The sequence below is a fragment of the Hylobates moloch genome, unplaced genomic scaffold, assembly GCF_009828535.3.
Source record: "Hylobates moloch isolate HMO894 unplaced genomic scaffold, HMol_V3 SCAFFOLD_1, whole genome shotgun sequence".
NCBI lineage: Eukaryota > Metazoa > Chordata > Mammalia > Primates > Hylobatidae > Hylobates > Hylobates moloch.
The window spans coordinates 129,571,480-129,593,364 of record NW_026652276.1 but is presented as its reverse complement, the minus strand read 5'-3'; the positions used below and the strand labels follow the sequence as shown (position 1 = coordinate 129,593,364).

Genomic DNA, 21,885 nt, shown 5'->3' with positions numbered 1-21,885 from the left:
ACACATACTGCAAGATCCCACTTAAATGAGATATCCAAAGCAGCCAAACTCACAGAAGCAGAAAGGAGAATGGTGGTTGCCAGAAGCTGGAGGAAGGGAGAAATAGAGAGTTTCTGTTCAATGGGTACAGAGTTTCAATCATTCAAGATGAAAAAGTTCTAGAGATCAGCTGTAAAACAATGCACATGTATTATAGTCAACAATAGTGTACTGTACAACTTAAAAGTTTGTTAACAGGGTAGATTTCCCATTATGTGTTTTGTACTATAATTTTTTAAAAAAGCAAAAAGAAATAGAGCTTGATCCTCAGTACCCCCCTTGAGTGCACGGCAAATTTAATAACTCATTCTGACAAGTAGAATAGGTAAGGAGACTGTTCCACAGCTACAAAGAAGACAGTGTGGCTTGGGCTACATCAAAATTAGAAACATTGTTCCTGCAAACAATAAACTACCAAGAAAGTGTAAAGCCAACACACAAATGGAATAAAATACTTGTAAATCATATATATGATAAGGAACTTGTATCCAGAATACATGAAGAACTCATACAACTCAGTAATAAAAAGACAACCCAATTTTTTAATGGGCAAAGAATTAAATAAACATTTCTCAAAATATCTACAAGGGACCAGTAAGCACATTAAAAAGTTGCTCAACATCATTAGTCACTAGGGAAATGCAAATCAAAACCACAGTGAGATTCCACTTCACTAGGATGGCTATAATCAAAAAAACAGTTAACAAGTGTTGATAAAGATATGGAAAAATTGGAACCCTCATACACTACTGGTGGGAATGTAAAATGGCACAACTCCTTTGGAAAACAGGCAGTTTCTCAAAATGTTAAACACAGAGTTACCATACGACTCAGAAATTTTACTTTTATGTATATATCCAAGAGAAATTAAAACAAATGTCCGCACAAAAACTTGTGCATGAATGTTTATAAGCAGAATTATTCCTATTAGCCAAAAGGTGGAAACAACCCAAATGTCCATCAGCTGATGAATGGATAAGCAAAATGTGGTATATCCATACAATGGAATGCTGTTCAGCAACAAAAAATAAAGTCAATAGATGCTACAACATGGATGACCCTTGAAAACTTTAGGCTAAGTGAAAGACACCAGACACAAAAGGCCACATATGTGATTCCATTTATATGAAATGTCCAAAATAGGAAATCTATAGGGACAGAAAGTAGCCAGGGGGTGAAGGGAGGAAGGAATGAGGAGTGACTGCTTTGCATTTTGGAGTGACAAAAAAAATTCTGGAACTATTAATAGACAGTAGTGATGGTTGTACAGCCCTATGAATATACTTTAAAAAAAAACACTAGATTGTATACTTTCAATGGGTGAACTGCATGTCCTGTGAATCATATCTCAAAACCTGTCAGGAAAAAAAGACAATGTGGTGTTTGCCTTGTTCCTCCTTTCTCCTGGATCACTTGCTCTGGGGGAAGCCAGCTGCCATGTTGGAAGAAGTCCACACGGTAAGGAACTGAGGCCTCCAGGCAAAAGCCATGTCAGGGAGCCATCTTGAAAACAGATCTGTCTTTGTCTATTTGTGTTGCTATAAAGAAATATCTGGGGAGGGAGAGCATTAGGACAAATACCTAATGCATGCGGGGCTTAAAACCTGGACAACGGGTTGAGGTGCAGCAAACCACCATGGCACATGTATACCTATGCCATATATATGCACATTCTGCATATGTATTCCAGAACGTAAAGTAAAATTTAAAAAAAAAAAAAGAAAGAAAGAAATACCTGAGGCTGGGTAATTCCTAAAGAGAAGAGGCTTATTTGGCTGATGGTTCTGCAGGCTGTCCAAGGACCATGGCATCTGCATCTGCTTCTGGTGAGGACCTTGAGCTGCATCCACTCATGGAAAAAGGCGAAGGGTAGCAGGCATCATATGGCAAGAGAGGAAGGAAAAAAGGGAAGGGAAGGAGGTGCCAGGTTCTTTTTAACAATCAGTTCTTAAGGGAACTAATAGAGCAGAATACTCACTCATTACTGCAGGCAAGGTACCAAGCCATTCATGAGATATCCATTCCCATGACCCAAACACCTCCCATCAGGCCCTACCTCCAACAATGGAGATCAAATTTCAACATGAGATTTGGAGGGAACAAATATCCAAACTACATCAAGATCCTTCCATCACAGCCAACACTTCAGATGATTGCAGCCCCAGCCAAAATCTTGACTATACTGCCATGAGAGACCCTAAAGCCAGAACCACCAGCTAAGCTACTCCTGGATATTCCTGACCTTTAGACTGTGTGAGATAATAAATGTTTGTTTCTCTAAATTGCTAAGATTCAGGGTAATTTGTTATACCACAATAGACATATTCTTAAGTAAAAAAGCAAGTAGTAAAACATTATGCACACTGATTTCTTTTTTATTTAAAATATATCTGTGCATATGTAGAAAAAAATCACAGATATTGCTATCTCTAGGTGGAGTAACTATTTGCTTTTATTATTATTATTATTATTATTATACTTTAAGTTTTAGGGTACATGTGCACAATGTGCAGGTTTGTTACATATGTATACATGTGCCATGTTGGTGTACTGCACCCATTAACTCGTCATTTAGCATTAGGTATATCTCCTAATGCTATCCCTATTTGCCTTTTTTTAACTTTATTTTTCTAATTTTCTACAATGACTCTTTTTTGTTTCTGTATTAAAAAGCAATTAGAGTTACTTTTAATTTTTTATAGAATATTGTACAAGGTAGGGAAAGGTTTTGACAATGACTCAGACATGAGATAAAGCCTTGCGCCAGATGCAAGAACAGTGTGAAAAAAGAGAATATATGCAATGTTCTGAAAGAAGAGAAAAGAAGCAGGACTGATGTGTGACCTCATACAGGAGATGAAGAAACAGGAGGAAAAGCTGGGTCTACACCGCTCTCAGTGACTGCAGTTTAGTCACTCCATTCTGTGATTTAAAAGTGTGGATTCTTGGGAGGCTGAGGTGAGGGGATCGCGAGGTCAGGAGTTCAAAACCAGCCTGGCCAAGATGGTGAAACCTCTTCTCTACTAAAAATACAAAAATTAGCCGGGCGTGGTGGCAGTCGCCTGTAATCCCAGCTACTCAGGAGGCTAAGGCAGATAATTGCTCGAAGCCAGGAGGCAGAGGTTGCAGTGAGCCAAGATCATACCACTGCACTCCAGCCTGGGCGACAGAGAGAGACTCTGTTTCAAAAAAATAAAATAAATAAAATAAAATAAAGCGTGGATGCACCAGATGCAGTGGCTTACGCCTGTAACCCCAGCACTTTGAGAGGCCAAGGCAGGTGGATCACTTGAGGTCAGGAGTTTGAGACCAGCCTGGCCAACATGGTGAAACCCCATCTCTACTAAAAATACAAAAGTTACCCAGGCGAGGTGGGTGCATGCCTGTAATCCCAGCTATTTAGGAGGCTGAGGCAGGAGAATTGCTTGAACCAGGGAGGCGGAGGTTGCAGTGAGCTGAGATCACTCCATTGCACCCCAGCCTGGGCGACAGAGCCAGATTCTGTCTCAAAATAAGAAAAGTGTGGATGCATGTGCCTACTATTCAGGCAAGAATGCCCACTCTCCACTACTAAGATGTTTATCCAACCACCCTTGGGACCATGAAGAGCCTCTTCAGCCACTAGGCCAAACCTCAAAAGAAAGTTCTCTCATTTCTTAAGAAGGATGAAAGAGTACCATCTTAGGAACACTTGCCTTAACTCCTATTATCATAGCCCAGGGCCAGATGGAGGCTTCAAATATATTCCATCTGTTGCATAGCCACAGTTTATTACACAGTTTCTAGGCACCAGCACTGAGCTCCATACTTAAGTATGTTATCTCAGTTATTCCTTACAACTTTTTGTGTAAGTATTCCTTCCGTATTTTAGAGAAGAGAAAACTGGTCTTTAGAGAGGCTACATTACTGGCCAGAAGTGTCACAACTAGTTAATAGCTAAGCTTGGCCCTGAACCTACTTCTGACAAAAGAAACAGAAGAACCCCTCTAGCAGCTAGCTATATGAGCACCTCTCCCAGGAAAGGGTAGGGATGTAGAAGGCAACATGACACCTGCTCCCTTCCTGAGAAGGTCTGAGGGGCTGGATCCCGCCTTCAGTACTCCAGCTGCTCCTAGTGCCACGACCCTCTGGAAGGCTTTGTCTCACTGGCAGTAGCTATCACGGCATCAATCATTCAAAGCTATGAGCACTGACAGGCTGTAAATAATTTTAAAAGTATAATCCCTGTCTATCCTTACTACTGGAAACCAGTTGGACTCGAATTCCTCCTATATTCATTAAAATGAAGAAATGTGTTTATTATAAAGCCTATGACACAGGAAAAAATAATACCTCAGGTAAACATTTCTTCAGTTTTAAAACCAAACTTGCACTGTGGCCAGCGAGGTTCGAACCCAGCAGCAGAGGGTTGTGGGTTGGTTGTGGGTTTGTCATTCTGGTTTTTTTTCCCCCACTCTCACTAATGTGAAGGAGGTTGGCAACTGTTTGGTGATAAAAGAGGAGGAAATTGCAGCACCTCCAAACAGCAGGTGCCAAAGTTCTATCTGTGGGAATATCCCAGAGAAAAGGAGCCTCATTAAACCATAGAAAAAAAAAAAACATTAAATAAATAATGATTTCCAGAAAAAGGAAAGCTAGAAACATATGTTTCTCAGTGTTCACAGGGATATTGTACTGGAATATGAGTAAAAGAGAAGTAGAAATGTGTTCTACCAAGCATCCCTCAACTGGATGAAAAGCAAAGAACAAAAGGAGGGAAGGAGAGTAGTGAGGAGGACGGAGAAGGGATGGGCAGGGAGGGAGGGACGTGGCGGGTGGAGGAGGCTAGAGAAAGCAAGAACAAAGATCAAGGAGAAGAGGTGGGGAGGAAAATGAGAGAGAGCCCTTGAGTTCTTGCTGGAACTCCTGGAGAGCCCCTTCACACTGGAAGAAAGAGGGCCTTTCTCAAAGAAGCCTTTACACTTTTTCTCTTATATCTTCGTTTCCCGCAAGCGATTTCTGAGAGGGAAAAAAGCTTCCAGTCTTCAATGAGCACCAAAAGTTTGAGAGGGACTCTCTTAATGAGTTTCTTAGCCTCTGGAGTGAGCAGTGAGTTTTATGCTATAAGCAGCCCTCTCTCTGATCCTACACACACATATATGCACACACGTGCCACCATGCATACACAGGTAGGCACACCCACACCTGCATACAAACACATGCATATGCACACTCACCCTTACTTTGGGCAACCCCAGAGCCCACCCCTTTAAGCACCCATGGCCCCCTGCTTTCCCTACAGTAGTCTGCCTGGAGCCTTATCTTCCTCGGAAACTGCACCCAGTGCCTTGGAATTCCCATACCTTCCCATACCTGCCCCAGGAAAATATTTTTGTCCTGTATACTCCCCCTAGAAGAGCAGTTTAAGATTGCTACCAGAAAAAAAAAAAAAATCAAAATGATCAAATCGCTTCTCAAAAAATAAAAGGAAAGAAAGCAGTGGGGGGAGAGAGAGTAAAAAGGAGGGAGGGAGAGAAGCACACAGCCCTCACAAAGAGCCTGCAATGGGCACCTGCTGTGCTCAGCGTTTCATGCAGGCCCTCTCATTTTTCCTCAAAACAATATAAGGAGGTGGATTTTATTATCCTCTTTTGAAAATAAGGAAACTGAGGCCCAGAATGGTTCAATAACTTGTCCCAAAGTTCACAGTTACATCAGAACCTGGATTTAAACCAGACCAACCTGCCTCTGAATATGGAGATAAGACACTCGTGTGAGGGGAGAGGGGGCCCATAGGACCAACTGAGTTAATTTTTTCTGAATGTAGAGATTGCTGCTGAACATGGCGCTCCCTGAAAGAAGTTAGACGGGTCTGGCCTCTCTGGCACCTCATCAAAGGGTGGCAAATTCCCAAGTCCATCCTTGCTTGTGTTTGCCTCGTTGCTGATTCTGTTTTGATCCCCTCTTATTTTCTTCTTTCCCATGTTCCTGTGCTGTCTGGCCAAATTCCAAGTGTTCTTTTAAGCCTCCATAAATCTCCAGTTTAAAAAGCCTCCTTAGAAAAGCTACATAGAGGCCAGGTGTGGCTCACGCCTGTAATCCCAACAATTTGGGAGGCTGAGATGGGCAGATCACTTGAAGTCAGGAGTTCGAGACCAGCCTGGCCAACATGGTGAAACCCCATCTCTATTTTGTACTAAAATGCAAACATTAGCCAGGCATGGTGGTGCATGCCTATAATCCCAGCTACTCAGGAGGCTGAGGCAGGAGAATCGTTTGAACCCAGGAGGCAGACGTTGCGGTGAGCCGAGATCGTGCCCCTGCACTCCAGCCTGACAGCACAGTGAGACTTCATCCTCCCAGCAACCCCCAAAAAAGAAAAAAAAAAGCCACATATAAACAAGTTAGTTTTTTTTAAATGTGCCAACACAATATAGATTCCAAATCGCCTAGGACCAGGGTGACCCAACTATAACGACAGTTGATTGTGATTTGGGTCTGACCTGTGAGAGGGGTCTTGAGTTCGGCTCCATTTCTTCAAATCAGACCTACTCTGCCATTGATTTTCTGAATGAGTGTGGTCAGTTGTTACTCTGTAAAGTGTGACAATGAGATTTTCCACGAGGTATTTTAGAAAGGTTTTTGAAGTGCTTGGGTGAAGAGAACCACAATACGATCTTTTTTTTTTTTTTAATGTCAATACCTCACACCCACTTTTCAGTAATCTTTTAAAAGCAGCTGAAGCGTGCTATGCTCTGAAGCTGCTGATCGCAGAAAGAGAAATTGGTTACAGCAAATACTTCAAGCTCTTTAAAATCAGCTAACAGAGCCCATCTAAGAGCTCTCTCCTGAGTCCCAGTGAGGCCCTCAAGGCCTCAAATTTTCCCTTGCAGGATAGATTATCCTCACCCCACAACAGAAGTTTGGCCCTCAGTTCACAAACAGGCCTCAGCCTGTTTTGAAACCTGTGTTCAAATCCTGACTTCACCACTTACTAGCTACGTGATCTTGAGCAAATTATTTCACCATTCTAATCTCTATTCCCTTGTCTGTGAAATGGAGACAATAACAGTACTCACCCCAGATTTCATCATTGTATTAAACAAGATAATGGATGTAATGTGCCCAGCAAACGTGCGCTGCAACTCTCCACATTATGAGCAGCAGCTGTGCGCTGCCCTTCGGTCGTGTGCTCATCTTCTCTCTTCCACAAGCCCCTTCTTAGGGCAGACACGACAGAAGATTTGGATGAAGAGGGGGTTTATTTTGGACCTACAGAATGTGCTGGAAACTCAGTTTTACTGACAGAATAGTGAAAGTCACCCCTTTTCACCTTTTCAAGTTTCCCCTTTCCCTAGCCTCTGCAGAGATTGGACATTATCTTCCTCAAAGCCACTACCAGTTACCCTCAATACTCGTGAGGCATCCTCCATCTTCCTGCCTGTGGGGTTCAAGCAGGTCACTGTTGCATGTGGAAACCGAGAGCAAGGCTCCACTCAGCTGGAAAGTCAGGACTGTACCATCTACGTCAAAGGCAGAGGAATTAAACACCCAGGACTTCCCCCTCTGCCTCTTGGTTCCTGCTCTTTATAGAATGTGAGTCCTTGTTATGGGGTTTGGCAGACCTCAGATTTAGAAGGAATTGTGGGGGAAGCAACTGCTATTTGCACAAGCACTTGACCAGGGCTACTCCTAGGGTGTGTGGGGCCCAGGCAAATATTTTTTTGCAAAGCCCTTATCTATATAAACAATTTGAGTCACCAAATCAGCATATCCGTAGCACCTGGCAGCCCAATTCCATGTGATCCTACAAAAGAAATACTGGCTGGCCAGCAGGAACTATCTGCTCTCCAGGCTGCCCCCCTGGAACTGGAGTCCTAGTCCTAGTCCAGACATGTCCATGTCAAGACAACATGATTGACACAAGCCTCAGTGGTCCTGGGCCATCTGGTTAACCCCAGATCCAATGGTAGAGAATGGGAGAATGCCCGAAAACAGAGAAATAGGCACCAGGAATAACATGGGCCCTGAGACAGAGCCAAGGAATCCCACCTGGTTGGTTCTGCTAACTCCTGCCTGTCCCAGGCATTAAAGGGAAGTTATTTAATAGAAAAGTTCAAGGGAGTCACTCCAAAAAGTAGAGTCCCCTGAAGTGCAAGCCCATGCCAGGAGCCCAATTTGTCCAGGTCTCAGGACAGAACTCTTGATTCCAAAGCCTCCATGAAAGTGTGCCTCTCAGAGTCAGGCTAGAATCCTAAATTCTATGCCAGACAGTCTTTCTCTTCTTTTGTTACCCCAGCATCTCAAGGACTATAGCTACGGACTAGGAGGACAAGTGCTATCACTGTGAACTATTTGCTGTGAACTATTAGTGACCTGGCAGATAGAAGTAAAAGCAACTGGGGCTGAATCTAGCAAAAGGGCAAGCCAGCTCAATCTTATTAGGAACTATTGGCAAATCCAGTGTTTTTGCTTGAAAATTTCTAGGCTTGGACTCCCATTCAGGCCTACCCCTAACATTGACAGGCCTGGGGCAGTAATACAAATGGAGGCCCCTGGCCCACAACCCACCTCTCATGCCTTTCTCTCATGCCTCTTCTAGTTCTGCCCAGATCATAAAGACCTCTTCCATATATATGTGTACATCTCTGTCTCCCTGCAACCACGGTCCCTGCCAAACAGCCACCTGTCAGCCACCTCTAGGCACACAGATGGCACTATTAGCCCTCAAAAGGGCAAACCTTAGTGTTTGGGCAGGGAATCCCAATGTCCCTGACACTGAAGGATGGTCTAGAACAGGGGTGTCCAATCTTTTGGCTTCCCTGGGCCACACTGGAAGAAAAAGAATTGTCTTGAGCCACACATAAAATACATTAACAATAGCTGATGAGCTAAAAAAAAAAAAAAAAATCAAAAAAATCTCATAATGTTTTTAGAAAGTTTACAAATTTGTACTGGACCACATTCAAAGCCATTCTGGGCCGCCTGCAGCCCGCGGGTTGGCCAAGCTTTGTCTAGAAGTAGTGGGGGCATGGATTCCAGGTGGACTCAATCCTGGTCTCCTGAACTTCTCATCCCATGGGGAAGGCACAGCCAGAGGAGAGCCAGAGCTGGGCTCTGAAAAGCACGGGCCCAGAGCAGAGGCCCCGCCAGCCCGGGTCTAAGGATGCCACACCTCACCCGATGATTTCCAAAGCCAAGTCTTGCTTTTCGGTTTCTGCTTCCTCAGCCCACTCCCCAGCTGCCCCTTTTCTCTCAAGTGTAAGAATTCCTACTTCCTGGTTTTGAGCCATCCTGAATCTGACCTTGAAGCTAGTGTTATACAAGAAAGGAGATAACATATCTTTTTTAAAAGTCTACAGAACCTGAATATTTGTGATGTGACACATCAAGATGTCCTGGTAAAGAAAGGTAATTCTTGTCACCTATGGCCACTGAAAAATGACTTTCTGGATACACTGGTGGCGCTTTTTATCTTTCACAGGCTGACAGATAATGGGAATGCGGGTTTTAAGCTGTAATCTCCTCATCTATTGTGGTTTCTGGAAACAACAATAACAACAAAATGGCAATGTAGCTAAGCTCTGTAGTGGACAGGACAGGCAAATAAAATAGCACTCTATGGCAAGAAGCCTCAGTCCTGTAAGAGTTCTGAGGTACTTTACACTCTTTCCAGGGGAATTGATTTTGCTCCATTTCATGGACTGAGGATACCGATAAAGAAGCAGAAGGGTGACTATGAGATTTGCCCCATGAGTGAAACTCAGTGTTGGCAGAGTCAAAATTCTTTACCATCACAAGATACTGCAATATGAGGACTTAAAAAATGGATGTGGTCTTTCTTTTCTTTGAAGCCACATAACACTTTCATTGTAACTTCCTTATGGTGGTTGGGGTATAATAAAAAAATATATTTGATCTTTACTCCTGGTTCTTGGTACACAGCTCCTACAACCTTTGGAGTCTCCAGAGTGATGAGTGTCTTTTGTGTGCTAATGAGATGACTGGTAGCTGGGCACCCCAGATAGCTTTGGGATGTGGACTGGTTGCCAGAAAGATCAAGTCTTGATTAGAAGCTTAAAGCTTTCAGTTCTACTCCCCAACCTCAAGAAAAGGGAGAGGGTTGGAGATTGAGTTAATCACCAATGGCCAGTGATTTCATCAGTCATGCCTAGATAGTAGAACCTCCAGGGTTCAGAGAACTTCTGGATTGATAAATGCATCCATGTGCCAGGAGGGTGGTGCACTCTAACTCCATGGGACAGAATTGAGTTATTGAACTCCTAGCTGGTATCCAGAGAATTGGTTATTGGTGTTGAAAAACACCCCAGAGTGGTTACCTGGCGTTGGCCTATAGTACGTTCTTTTTTATCCTTGTTTTTTCCCTCCCACCCTCCTATTGGTTGCATTTTCTTTGAGAGCAAGAACCAGGTTGTACTAATCTTTGTGTTTCTTATGACACCCAGCACAGGACCTGGCTTATAATAAATGAGTAGTAAATGTGGCTGAACAAGTTTGTGTCCTGTTTTGACTCCTCCTTGGGTCTTCTTTATGATGGTGCATGTTTAGGAAGGCTGGGCTGGGCTGGGCTCGGCTCGTAGTCACGAGGCAATTAAGAATCATGGCATTCACCAAGGATATATCTCCCAAACTTCTCACAAAGAACAAGGAAGAAAGAACAAAAAGGTCTTCTGTAAGACGTAGAGGCTAAGCACCAGCTGGTCTGGTCTGGTCACTAGGTAATGGACTCTCAGGCACAATTACTCAGCAATGTTGTGATTCAAATTCATGCCTTGGCAAAGTTATGCATCTTACCTTATAGAATGGACTTCTAGTTCATGTTCAAGTGGCTGAAACTTTAAATGTTACAATCATAAATGGCCAGTCTACTATGTGAGAAAATTACAGCACATCCCAATCAACTGAAAAAGTGTGACATACACTCGAGTAATGATGAGAAAACTCCCCAGGAACTCACTTACGAGTTCCCCTCAGCCTCTCAACTTGCCCAGGCCTCTGTGCTTGTCTCAGACCCAGTTCTGTAACTATATCAACAACTTGTCCCAGCTACAGCTTCAGAGGCTGTCCCCGAATATATTTTTAGATCAATTGCCATTAATTAGGAGAAGAAAGAAGAATGAGCAGCAGGGCTTCAACAGTTCACTCTGGAGTCTCAGAGCTGAACTTGAATGACAGATTTGGTCTGTCCTTAGGGAATTAAAACCTCCCTCCCCTCTACCACCATCAAATCCTTAACAATAGCTATAAAACAGAGAAGACCCAGAACCCCCAGCACATCTCTGGGCATCCCAGAGCAGGAGCAGGGAGGGGTTTTCCATAGCAACTCAACAGGCTTTGCAGGGCCTGTCCACTTGTGCAATGGTTGGCAGCCCTCAGCAATTCTGTGTCTCATGTTGCCTGGTGGTCTTAAAGCCATATTCTCCTTCAAATGCCAAACCATGGTGCAGTGAGCAGCAGAGAGTAGGCACTGCAACAGGAAGACCAAGGTGACTCGTTCTCTTCCTGAGGATGGGAGAGGAGGGGGAGGGGAGAGGAGGGGGGAGATGGCACCATAAACCTGTAGAATTCTGTAAGACAGATGCTACATCTGATTAGCCTCTTAGCTGGCCAGGCCACGGGGATGCAGTCCCACCAAGGCTCATACTCTAAAGTACAATTCTTCAGTTTAGCTTGGGGAAATTCATAGTGGTTGTGGCAAAGGATTCAATAAAGCAATACCTGACTGGACTCCCAGAATCATAACCACAAAAGACCATTTTGTGGTTTTTGTGGCTATTTTAGTTCACTCCCTGGACCAGAGTACATTTGACTCCCTGCAGGATAATCTCCAGTACATCATCCAATCTGTTCTCAAATGCCTCAAGTAGTGGGATTTTCACAGCTTCCCTTGGGAAGTTATTCTTAAAGCTGAATGGCCAGCATACTTTTCCTGATATTGAACATTCATCTTGCTTTTTCTTAGCTTCATCCCTGTTATCCTGCAGGATAAACTCCTGCCCTCAGCATTGTCTTTTTTTCTCAGCGTTTACTGATGCGTTTCCTATGCACACTTACAGTACCACTTCAGCATCCATGCACTGGAGCTGCAGAGATCAAGAAATGTCTAAGAAATACAATGACAAATAAAGGCTCTGCCACCTGGCAGGCATAAACGTAAATGAGATGTGAGCCCAAAATCTCAATAAAGAAGGGATCATCATCAATCCACCCTCCCCACAGAGCCCTACAACAACGGTGGAATTACTGTGCTGTAAGTGATGCTCTGCCAATGGGACCCTGTTCTCACGGTGATTCATCTTCACAACCTAATGAGTTTTCCTGCCCCCAAAGCGATTTTCTGAAACACCAAATTTATTTTATCATATGTATCTTTAATTTCATTCACCCAACTTGTTGTATTTTGTATCTTATTGTGGTACTGTGCAGAAACGGGTGCCTGGTGTCTAAATTCTCATTGTACAACCTTTTAAGAGTTGAGAGCTTGCCAGCTCCTAACTTTAGGGGGAGGATTCTAAAGGGGCCCTGGGAGTGGTGCTGCCCAAAAGGCATTTGCTTTGTTTTTATACTGATGAATGTGGCAGATTCAGCTATCTTCTCCCTACATGTAGAACCTTCTTTCATGGCTTAGAAAAATAAAAACTCCAGTAATGAAAAATTGTGGGCCAGCCATGGTGGCTCATGCCTGTAATCTCAACACTTCAAGAGTCCAAGATGGGAGGATCACTTGGTCCCCACAGCTTAAGACCAGCCTGGGCAACATGGCAAAACCCCATCTTTACAAAATTAAAATTAAAAAATCAGCCAGGCGTGGTGGTGCACACCTGTAGTCCCAGCTACTTGGGAGGCTGAAGTGGGAGGATCGCTTGAGCCAGCAAAGTCAAGGCTCCAGTTTGCCATGATCGCACCGCCACACTCAAGCCTGGGTGAAAGAATGAGACCCCATCTAAAAAAAAAAAAAAATTAATTAATAAATAAAAATTGCTATTGAACCAACTAGCTCCAGTCAAGCAATTCTCCCTTTGTCGACTATCCACATGCCTCCAGCAAAAACACAGTCTGCTCACCCCACTCTCCTTCAGACCTCCTAGTTAGACCTCCAAAATGCTCTTTCTACTCCAACAAACATGGCTTACAGAATTTTATAGTCTAGGCCGGGCACAGTGGCTCACACCTGTAATCCCAGCACTTTGGGAGGCCAAGGCAGGTGGATCACCTGAGGTCAGGAGTTCAAGACCAGACTGACCGACATTGTGAAACCCCATCTCTACTAAAAATACAAATAAATTAGCAAGGCATTGTGATGGGCGTGTGTAATCCCAGCTACTTGGGAGGCTGAGGCAGGAGAATCGCTTGAACTTGGGAGGCAGAGGTTGTGGTGAGCCGAGATCACCCCACTGTACTCCAGCTTGGGTGACAGAGCAAGATTCTGTCTCAAAAAAAAAAAAAAAAAAGAGAGAATTTTATAGTCTACTTAATGGGGACTTTTTATTTGCCAGATGAGATAACTAGAGACCTAAAGAAAAAAGCTGGATCTGATATTTACTTCAAGGCACATTTTTTCATTCTTTAAAAAGTACATGTATTGAACACCTATTATATGAAATGGAGATAAAAGACACAATCTCCACTTTGGGAGGCCAAGGTGGGTGGATCACTTGAGGTCAGGCATTCAAGACCAGCCTGGCCAACATGATGAAACCCCAACTCTACTAAAAATACAAAAATTAGCCGGGCGTGGTGGCAGATGGCTGTAATCCCACCTACACAGGAGGCTAAAGCAGGAGAATCTCTTGAACCCAAGAGGCAGAGGTTTCAGTGAGCCAAGATCATACCACTGTACTCCAGCCTGGGTGACAAAGCAAGGCTCTGTCTCAAAAAAAAAAAGAAAAGGAAAAAAAAGAGGCACAATTGCCACCCTCAAGGAGCTCTCAGACTGGTGGAAGCAACAGACAAGTAAACAGAAAATTGCAACCATGATTAAAAGAGCTATGCTTAAATAAGCACCAGGTGCTTCAGGAACGTGTCAGGGGGACTCCTAAGACAGAATGAGGCACCATCATTTCTTTTTACTCTTGGCTTCCCTCCAAGACATTCTCCAAGTTGTAGCCAGAGTGGTTTTTTTAAAATGTGAAAGAAATCAAGTCACTCCTCTCCTCAGAAAGCTTCAGGGACTTCCTACGCATTCAAATAAAATCCAAACTTTGTATTGGGGCATACAGAGTCACACAGGAGCTAGCCTTCTGTCCTCTGCAGCTCCACCTCCTGTCATTCTCTCCATAGCCCATCAATTCCAGCTCCACTAACCTGAGTTCTGGTCCTACAATGCACCAGTGATTCTTCCCTGCTCAGGCCCTTTCTATGTGCTCAGTCCCTTGGTTCCCTCTGTCCGAAACGCTCTCCCCAGCACCATCCTCTCTGTGACTTCCCACCGCATCACCTAGTTTACCTGACTAGCTATTGTCATTCTTCAGGTATCTGTTTAATTGTCACCTCCTCAGCCTCCTCCTTACAGTAGACCCCTTTCCCACCCCTATCCCCCATCCCTACCCTTTAGCCGTTTTTGTTGTTCTCTTGTTTTTCCCTTCAAGGCACTTCCCACGATTTTTGCTATATATTTGTTTGGGTATTTTCATATCGAGTGTCTGCCCTTCCAAACATTAGCACTTACTACTAGACATAGGCTCCACGAGGACAAGGATTTTGTATGTTTTATACACAAAACACCTAGCTCACGGCCTGCAAAGTCTAGCCCAGCAAATACTTGTGGAAAGCCGGGCTTCCTGAGGAGGTGACCCTTGAGCTAAGTCCCAAGGGATAGGCAGGAGTTAACTAACAAAAGCAGAGGAGTGGCCATGATGCCATCTGGTGAAGCTTACGCAAACACCTGGAAGCATGACCATACAGGAGCCCTGAGCTCTTCCATATTGCTTGGACGTAACACACAAAAGGATGGATGGTGGGTGATGAGGCCGGAAATGCCTGTCGAGGAGTGTGGACACTCTCCTGTACACCAGGGAGAGCTAAGGAATGGTTTTAAGGGAAGCAGCAATATAGTCCAATTTGTATAGTCCAATTTGTATACTCCAATTTGATTTAGTGATCAATTAGATGTTGTAGGGAGTGGGGGAGAAAGAAGGAAGAATCCATGATAACACCTAGAGAAATTTCTGGCTTGGCCAGGCATGGTAGCTCATGCCTGTAATCCCAGCACTCTGGGAGGTCAAGGCGGGCAGATCACCTTAGGTCAGGAGTTCAAAACCAGCCTGGCCAACATGGTAAAACCCTGTCTTCACTAAAAAAAAAAAAAAAAAAAAAAAAAAATTTATATATATGCAAAAATTAGCCAGGAGTGGTGGCCTGTGCCTGTAATCCCAGGTATTCGGGAGACTGAAGCAGGAGAATCGCTTCAACATGGTAGGTGAAGGTTGCAGTGAGATCACGCCACTGTACTCCAGCCTGGGTGACAAAAAAATCCTGTCTAAAAAAAAAAAAAGAGAGAGAGATTTCTGGCTGAAGCCATAGATGGAAGACTTACCATTAATCAGAGGCCCAATAAAAGAAATAATTTGATTCTGTTCTATTTTCTTCAAGGTCAAAACAAAGATTCACATGTTTCCTCTTACAGTGATTTTCTCCTGCTCTGAAATCCTTCAGCATTTCTTCATACAAACTACACAACACTCCCAAACAGGGTGGAGCTCACTCACATCCATCAGGTCCCTGCAGGAAACAGATGGTACTCTCAAAAGGGTTGAGAAGAGTTTACTGGGGGGACTATTTACAAAGGCATGCACAGAGTTCAGGGAATTTGACAAGGACAGTGAAGCCTCACAGGGCTAGAGCTGGCAGGGAGTTGCTACCACCTACATGGGGTCTCCAACACACCCAGCCCATTCCTGCCTCAGGGTCAGTGCACATGCTGTTTTCTCTGCTTGAACTGTTCTTTCTCCAAATATCTCTATGGCTTACTCCTTCACCTCCTTCATTATTTAATAAAATATCATCTTGGCCAGACCTTATTTAAAAATTGTTAAAAAGCAAAATGAAACAAGAATTCTCCTTCTCTCCCCTCCTTTGTCTCCTAAGCACTTATCACTGACATATTGTTAATTTTACATATTTACCTTACTGTCTGTATTCCCCTCAAAAGTGTAAGTGCCATGAAATTGAGGGGTTTGATCTGTTTTGTACAGTGCTGTATATCCCAGCACCTAGTACACTGCTTCACACATAGTAGGATGCTACTAAACATTTGTTTAATGAACAGTTTCATTATTCCCACCTCAGAAGTAAGCAGGAAGTAGATTATATATTAACCTGATGCAAGGAATATTTTTTCAAAAGTCAAATTATAATACAAGCCGGAGACCAAAACACAGTCCATATTTGCTGTGTATAGCCTCATGAGTCTCTACCTCCCTTGAGTTTCCATTAACTAGGTTAGCACTAGGTTGGCAAAGTTCTTGGTTCTCCAATATAGTTCAAAGACCAGCAGGGGAGCTGGGTAATCCATCAGGCTTCCATGTTCACGTGGAAATGTCATGTGAGCCCTCCAATGCCTTTACTCTGCCTCTGCACCCATGGAACAACACTATGACCTGTAATTTCATTTCGCCCATTCATTTAAGGAATACCTATTAGGCATCTACCATGTATCAAACAACCTAATGGCCAGAGACAGATATCCTTGGACAAAAAATATAAAGCTCCTACTCTCAATCCAAAAAAAAATTAATAAATCCAATGTCTGGAGATAATGAGTACTATGGAGAAAAATAAAGCAGGGTAAAATAATAGAAAGTGATGAGAGTCCTATATTACATATGACAAAAAAAAAAAAGCCTTTCTGAGAAGACAGTATTTGGTGGAACCCACATCTGCCTCTCAGCCCATCCTGATGTCATGGGTGAGTTGCAGGAGGTCAACACAGAGCTGGCCACACACCTAGAGATCCAGCAGGAGCTTCAGGAGCTGCAGGTAGGCCTAGCACAAATACAGTGAGCTCACAGGACAGAGACAACTTGTACAAGCTGTCACAGCCCTGGTCCCTTGTACCCATCTTCAGAGAGAAAAGAAAAGCACAGCTGCTGCCCCAATTCTACCATCCAAATTCTGGGTAATGTGTCCCTTGTGGCCAATACAGACCTAGAATTACATAGAGAAGGGACCCACCTTCAGTCTAGCTAAGTTGACACAATACAAAACTACCAACAACATGGCAAGTATTTAAATGGCACTTACCATGTGCCACACACTATTCTAAGCACTTTATATACATGAAACTCATTTAATTCTAGCATCTGCTTTATGAGGTGCATACTATTATTGGCCCAAGGGAAGCTAACAAACTTGGCAAAGGTCACACAGCCAGTAAGTGACAAAGGTAGAATTTGATCCCAGGCAATCTGACTCCAGAGTCGTGTTCTTAACCACCACAAGAGTGTATTACACAGCTCCTACACTCATGGAGAGACACACAAAACATAACACACGTCAATATATGATAGAATATCAAGTAGCAGTAAGTGCTATGAAGAGAGCGGGAGATGGGGCTAGACGATGATAGGGAGGGGCACAGTTATTTGGTAGAGAATGTAAATGAAGCCTTCTCAGGTGAAGCGATCTTGAGCAGAAACCTAAATGAGGTGAGAGGGAAGGGTGCTCTGAGCTTGGGGAACAGCACAAGCAAAGGCCCTGGGGTGGGAGTAGGTATCATATGTGCTAAAAAGCAAGGAGGTCAGCATGGGTGAGCGAGTAAGGGGAAGACTCATAGAAGTTGGGTAGGTGGAGGCTGGGGTAGATCTGGCCAGGCATTGAAAGATGTTGGCTTTTACTCAGAATGATGAGAACTCCTGGAAAGGTTGTGCGCATAGGACAATTTTACGTCAGGGAATCCAGTTAAGTAAGAAAGATTTGCCAGAATCAGAGCTCACATGGTGAGAGCTCACACGAGGGGTGTGACAAGAGGTCGGAGATGTTTTGAAGGTAGCATTGATGACGTTTCCTAAGATTGGATGTAAAGACATCTCAGGTTTACGTAAATCACTAAGCAACAGAAGAGAGGTGTGTTGACTGTTGATCTCAGGAAGTGACCATCTATTCTGTGTGTTTTCCCATCACCCGCCTCCAGAAGTATTCATGTATCCAGGTGTTCTGTTCTGTACCAGTGCTCTCCAGCAGAACTTTCTGCCGTGGTGGAAAAGTTCATGTCTGTGTCATTCATTGTGATAGCCACTCACCACGTGTGGCTATCAAGCACTTGCAACATGGCCAGTGCAAATGAATAATTAAACTTCTGATGTCATTTAATTTTAATTAAGTTAAAGTTAAATGTCCACATGTGACTAGTGTTTACTATTTTGGACAGTGTAAATATATATAATATCAAATGTCAAATTGTTCAATAATTGAATTAATATTTTGAAGGTCTTTTTTGTTCTTAAATAAAACCTTAAAAAATATATTTCTTTTTGCTTTCCCAAATGATCTGGGTGCTCAGATAGGATTTCTCTGGGAGACTGTTCCTGCTGAGATCTTTTCCATACTTATGCTATGACACCAACCGAACTAAAGAACTGAGATAAATACCTACCTGATTCAAAAGGGAGAAGAAAAATCTTTCAACAGAATAATAACGCAAAAGTAATGCCATGACCTAATGTATCAGTCACAGCTCTCTAGAGGGACAGGACTAATAGGATAGATGAATATATGAAGGGGAGTTTATAAGGACTATTGATTCACAAGATCACAAGGTGAAGTCCCACAATAGACCGTCTACAAGCTGAGGAGCAAGGAAGCCAGTTCGAGTCCCAAAACCTCAAAAGTAAGGAAGCCATCAGTGCAACCTTTAGTCTGTGGCCTAAGGCCCAAGAGCCCCTGGCAAACCACTGGTGTAGGTCCAAAAGTCCAAAAGCTAAAGAACATGGAGTCTGATGTTCAAGGGCAGGAAGGATCCAGCATGGGAGGAAAATGGAGGCCAGAAGACTCAGCCAGTCTAGTCCTTCCATGTTCCCCTGCCTGCTTTTATCCTAGCTGTGCTGGCAGCTGATTAGATGGTGCCCACCCAAATTAAGGGTGGGTCTGTCTCTCCCAGTCCACTGACTCAAATGTTAATCTCCTTGAAAACACTCTCACAGATACACCCAGGAACAATACTTTGCATCCTTTAATCCAATCGAGTTAACACTCAATATTAACCATCATACCTAAATTATAATCTTTTTCTGTTTCAAGTTCACAGAGCATTTTTACCTTGCTATCTTGAAAGATCTTCCCAACAACCCTATGAGGGGAGCAGATACTTCAGAGCAGAGAAAACTGGGGCAGAACTAAGGTGAGTGGACTGCCCAAAGCAAATGATGATCAGATGAGTACCAAGACCTCAGCTGCTGCCTTCTGCCTCCAGGCCTCACCCTCCTTCCCCAATGACATGTGCTGGCCCTCACTTCTCTTAGCTTGTGCTAAGACCTTTCCAAATGAGTTCCTGTGTTCTTTCAAACCAACTTACTGGTTCAGTTTGAAAACTACACTTTCCTCAGCCTTTTTATTTGTTTAATTTATCTAAAGGTTATTTTTGATGAAACTTACATTTGGGAAGCTGTCAATTGGATTTTATGGGGTTCTATCCCTAGCTTCAGTGTGCCTTAACTAATAAAAGAGGGAAAATTAAACATTATTCCATAGGAAGCAAAGAATTGAAACATGAGCTGGATAATTTTAAATATCAAACTAAATTAAGTTTAAAAATAAATAAATAAAAGTGGTCTCAAAATCAGGAGCTCAACGGAGCACATCCCTTGCTAAAAATAGATTGTTCTGCGCTTTCAGGAATTGGTGATATCATTTCCATCAAAGGTTATTGTTCATACTTGGCAACATCTTCTTTAACCTTTCATCAGGATAAATGAACAAATTCATTCTAGATGATGAAAGGAAAGCATCTTTAGATCTTGAATGCATAATCTGGAAGAAAGGATTGGGGGTTAAGGTTAGAGATCCATACCTACACAAGCTCAACATCTAGTGAAGTGGGTCCCCTTCCAGTTCAAACTGGTTACAGCAGGTAGAGACATGGCCCACCTGTCGCCAATATTGGCCCACAGGTTTTCAATATGGTCTTCAATATTGGCCCATAGGTCTTCAATATTGAAATGTAAAGGCAAGGAAGCGAATGCAAAACCAGAAGAGATGTTTAATTATTCATCAAAATAGTGAGGCATAATTTTCAAATTCCTTTTGAAAGCAAAATATAGCTATTTAATTTTGAAATTACTTGCCAGAACATTCTAAATAATTTAAAATAAGACCTACTTTTGTTACTTCTAAATTAAAAGTAAGCTTGTCTATCACATTTCCTCCTTTGGCAGATATCAATAATTCTGTGCTGTCAGCCTCCTTTCTTTTTGCTTTGACTCTGAGCCTGACGTTGTCTCTGTTTGAAAGTATTCTTCACCAAAGTCATATATAAATAGGTTTTTTTTTTTTTTGAGACAAAGTCTCACACTGTCGCCTGGGCTGGAGTGCAATGGCGCAATCTCGGCTCACTGCAACCTCCACCTCCCGGGTTCATATGATTCTCCTGCCTCAGCCTCCTGAGTAGCTGGAATTACAGGTGCACACCACCACACCTGGCTAATTTTTTGTATTTTTAGTAGACACGGGGTTTCACTATGTTGGCCAGACCGGTCTCAAACTCCTGACTTCGTGATCTGTCCGCCTCGGCCTCCCAAAGTGCTGGGATTACAGGCATGAGCCACAGTGCCCGGCCACACATAGGCTTTTTAAAAGTACACTGAGGCCAGGCACGGTGGCTCATGCCTGTAATCCCAGCACTTTGGGAGACTGAGGCAGGTAGATCATTTGAGGTCAGGAGTTTGAGACCAGACTGGCCAACATAGTGAAACCCCGTCTCTACTAAAAATACAAAAAAATTAGCTGGGCATGGTGGTACATCACTGTAGTCCCAGCTACTTGGGAGGCCGAGGCAGGAGAATCACTTGAACCTGGGGGCAGAGGTTGCAGTGAGCCGAGATTGTGCCACTATACTCCAGCCTGGGCAACAGAATGAGACTCTGTCTCAAAAAAAAAAAAAAAAAAAAATTACATTGAAAGAGTTCCCAGTCCAGTTACCTAACATTTGGCATCCATATACAACAGTTGAGATGGTGTTCTTACCACACTCCATAAATCAGGAGACTAAGGCAGGAAGAGATTAAATAACTACTGAATGACAAAATCAGAATTTGAGCCACATCTGTCTGACTCCAACTTATGTGTGTCTGTGTTTTAAATCTCTTTGGGTATAAAAGCTGGTTTCAGCATTATTTTCCCTAACTTTAAAAATATTTCCAATGTCTCAATAATGTACAATTGCCAATAAAAATCCCCCTAAGTCTCTGTTGTTCTTTGTAGGTAATTTGACTTTTCTCTATGGTGACTTTCAGGATTTTCTCTTTATCCTTAATTCCCTGCCATCTCACCCTGCAGTTTCATTGTGATATGCCCTGTGGATTTTCAAATCCTACTCAGCACCCACAGGCCTTTTAAATACCTTGTTTTTTTTCCTTTCTTGAAAATGCTCAGTTATTGTATCTTTGAACAGTTCTTCTGCCATTCTCTTGACAATCTCACTCTGAAACTCCTATTAGACATATGTTGGAGCTTCTTATTCTGTATGTTTTGCCTGTGAATTCATCTTCCATGAAAATGTTGATCTGCGGAAGCTTTTTTCTTGAGTGCCTTAGACTGTAGAAGCCATGAGAGAGGCAGAAGGATTCTGAGTTTCCTCTGTCTGGGCCCTAGAGGATTTTTGAGACAAGGTCTTGCTCTGTTACCCAGGCTGGA

The 21,885-nt window shown here is 43.1% G+C and overlaps 1 long non-coding RNA gene across 1 annotated transcript in view; it reads right to left on the bottom strand.

The window, feature by feature from the left end:
• LOC131384440 (uncharacterized) overlaps positions 1-21,885 on the bottom strand; it is a 153,639-nt gene that overhangs the window by 113,356 nt on the left and 18,398 nt on the right. The gene's annotated exons all lie outside the window — the stretch shown is intronic.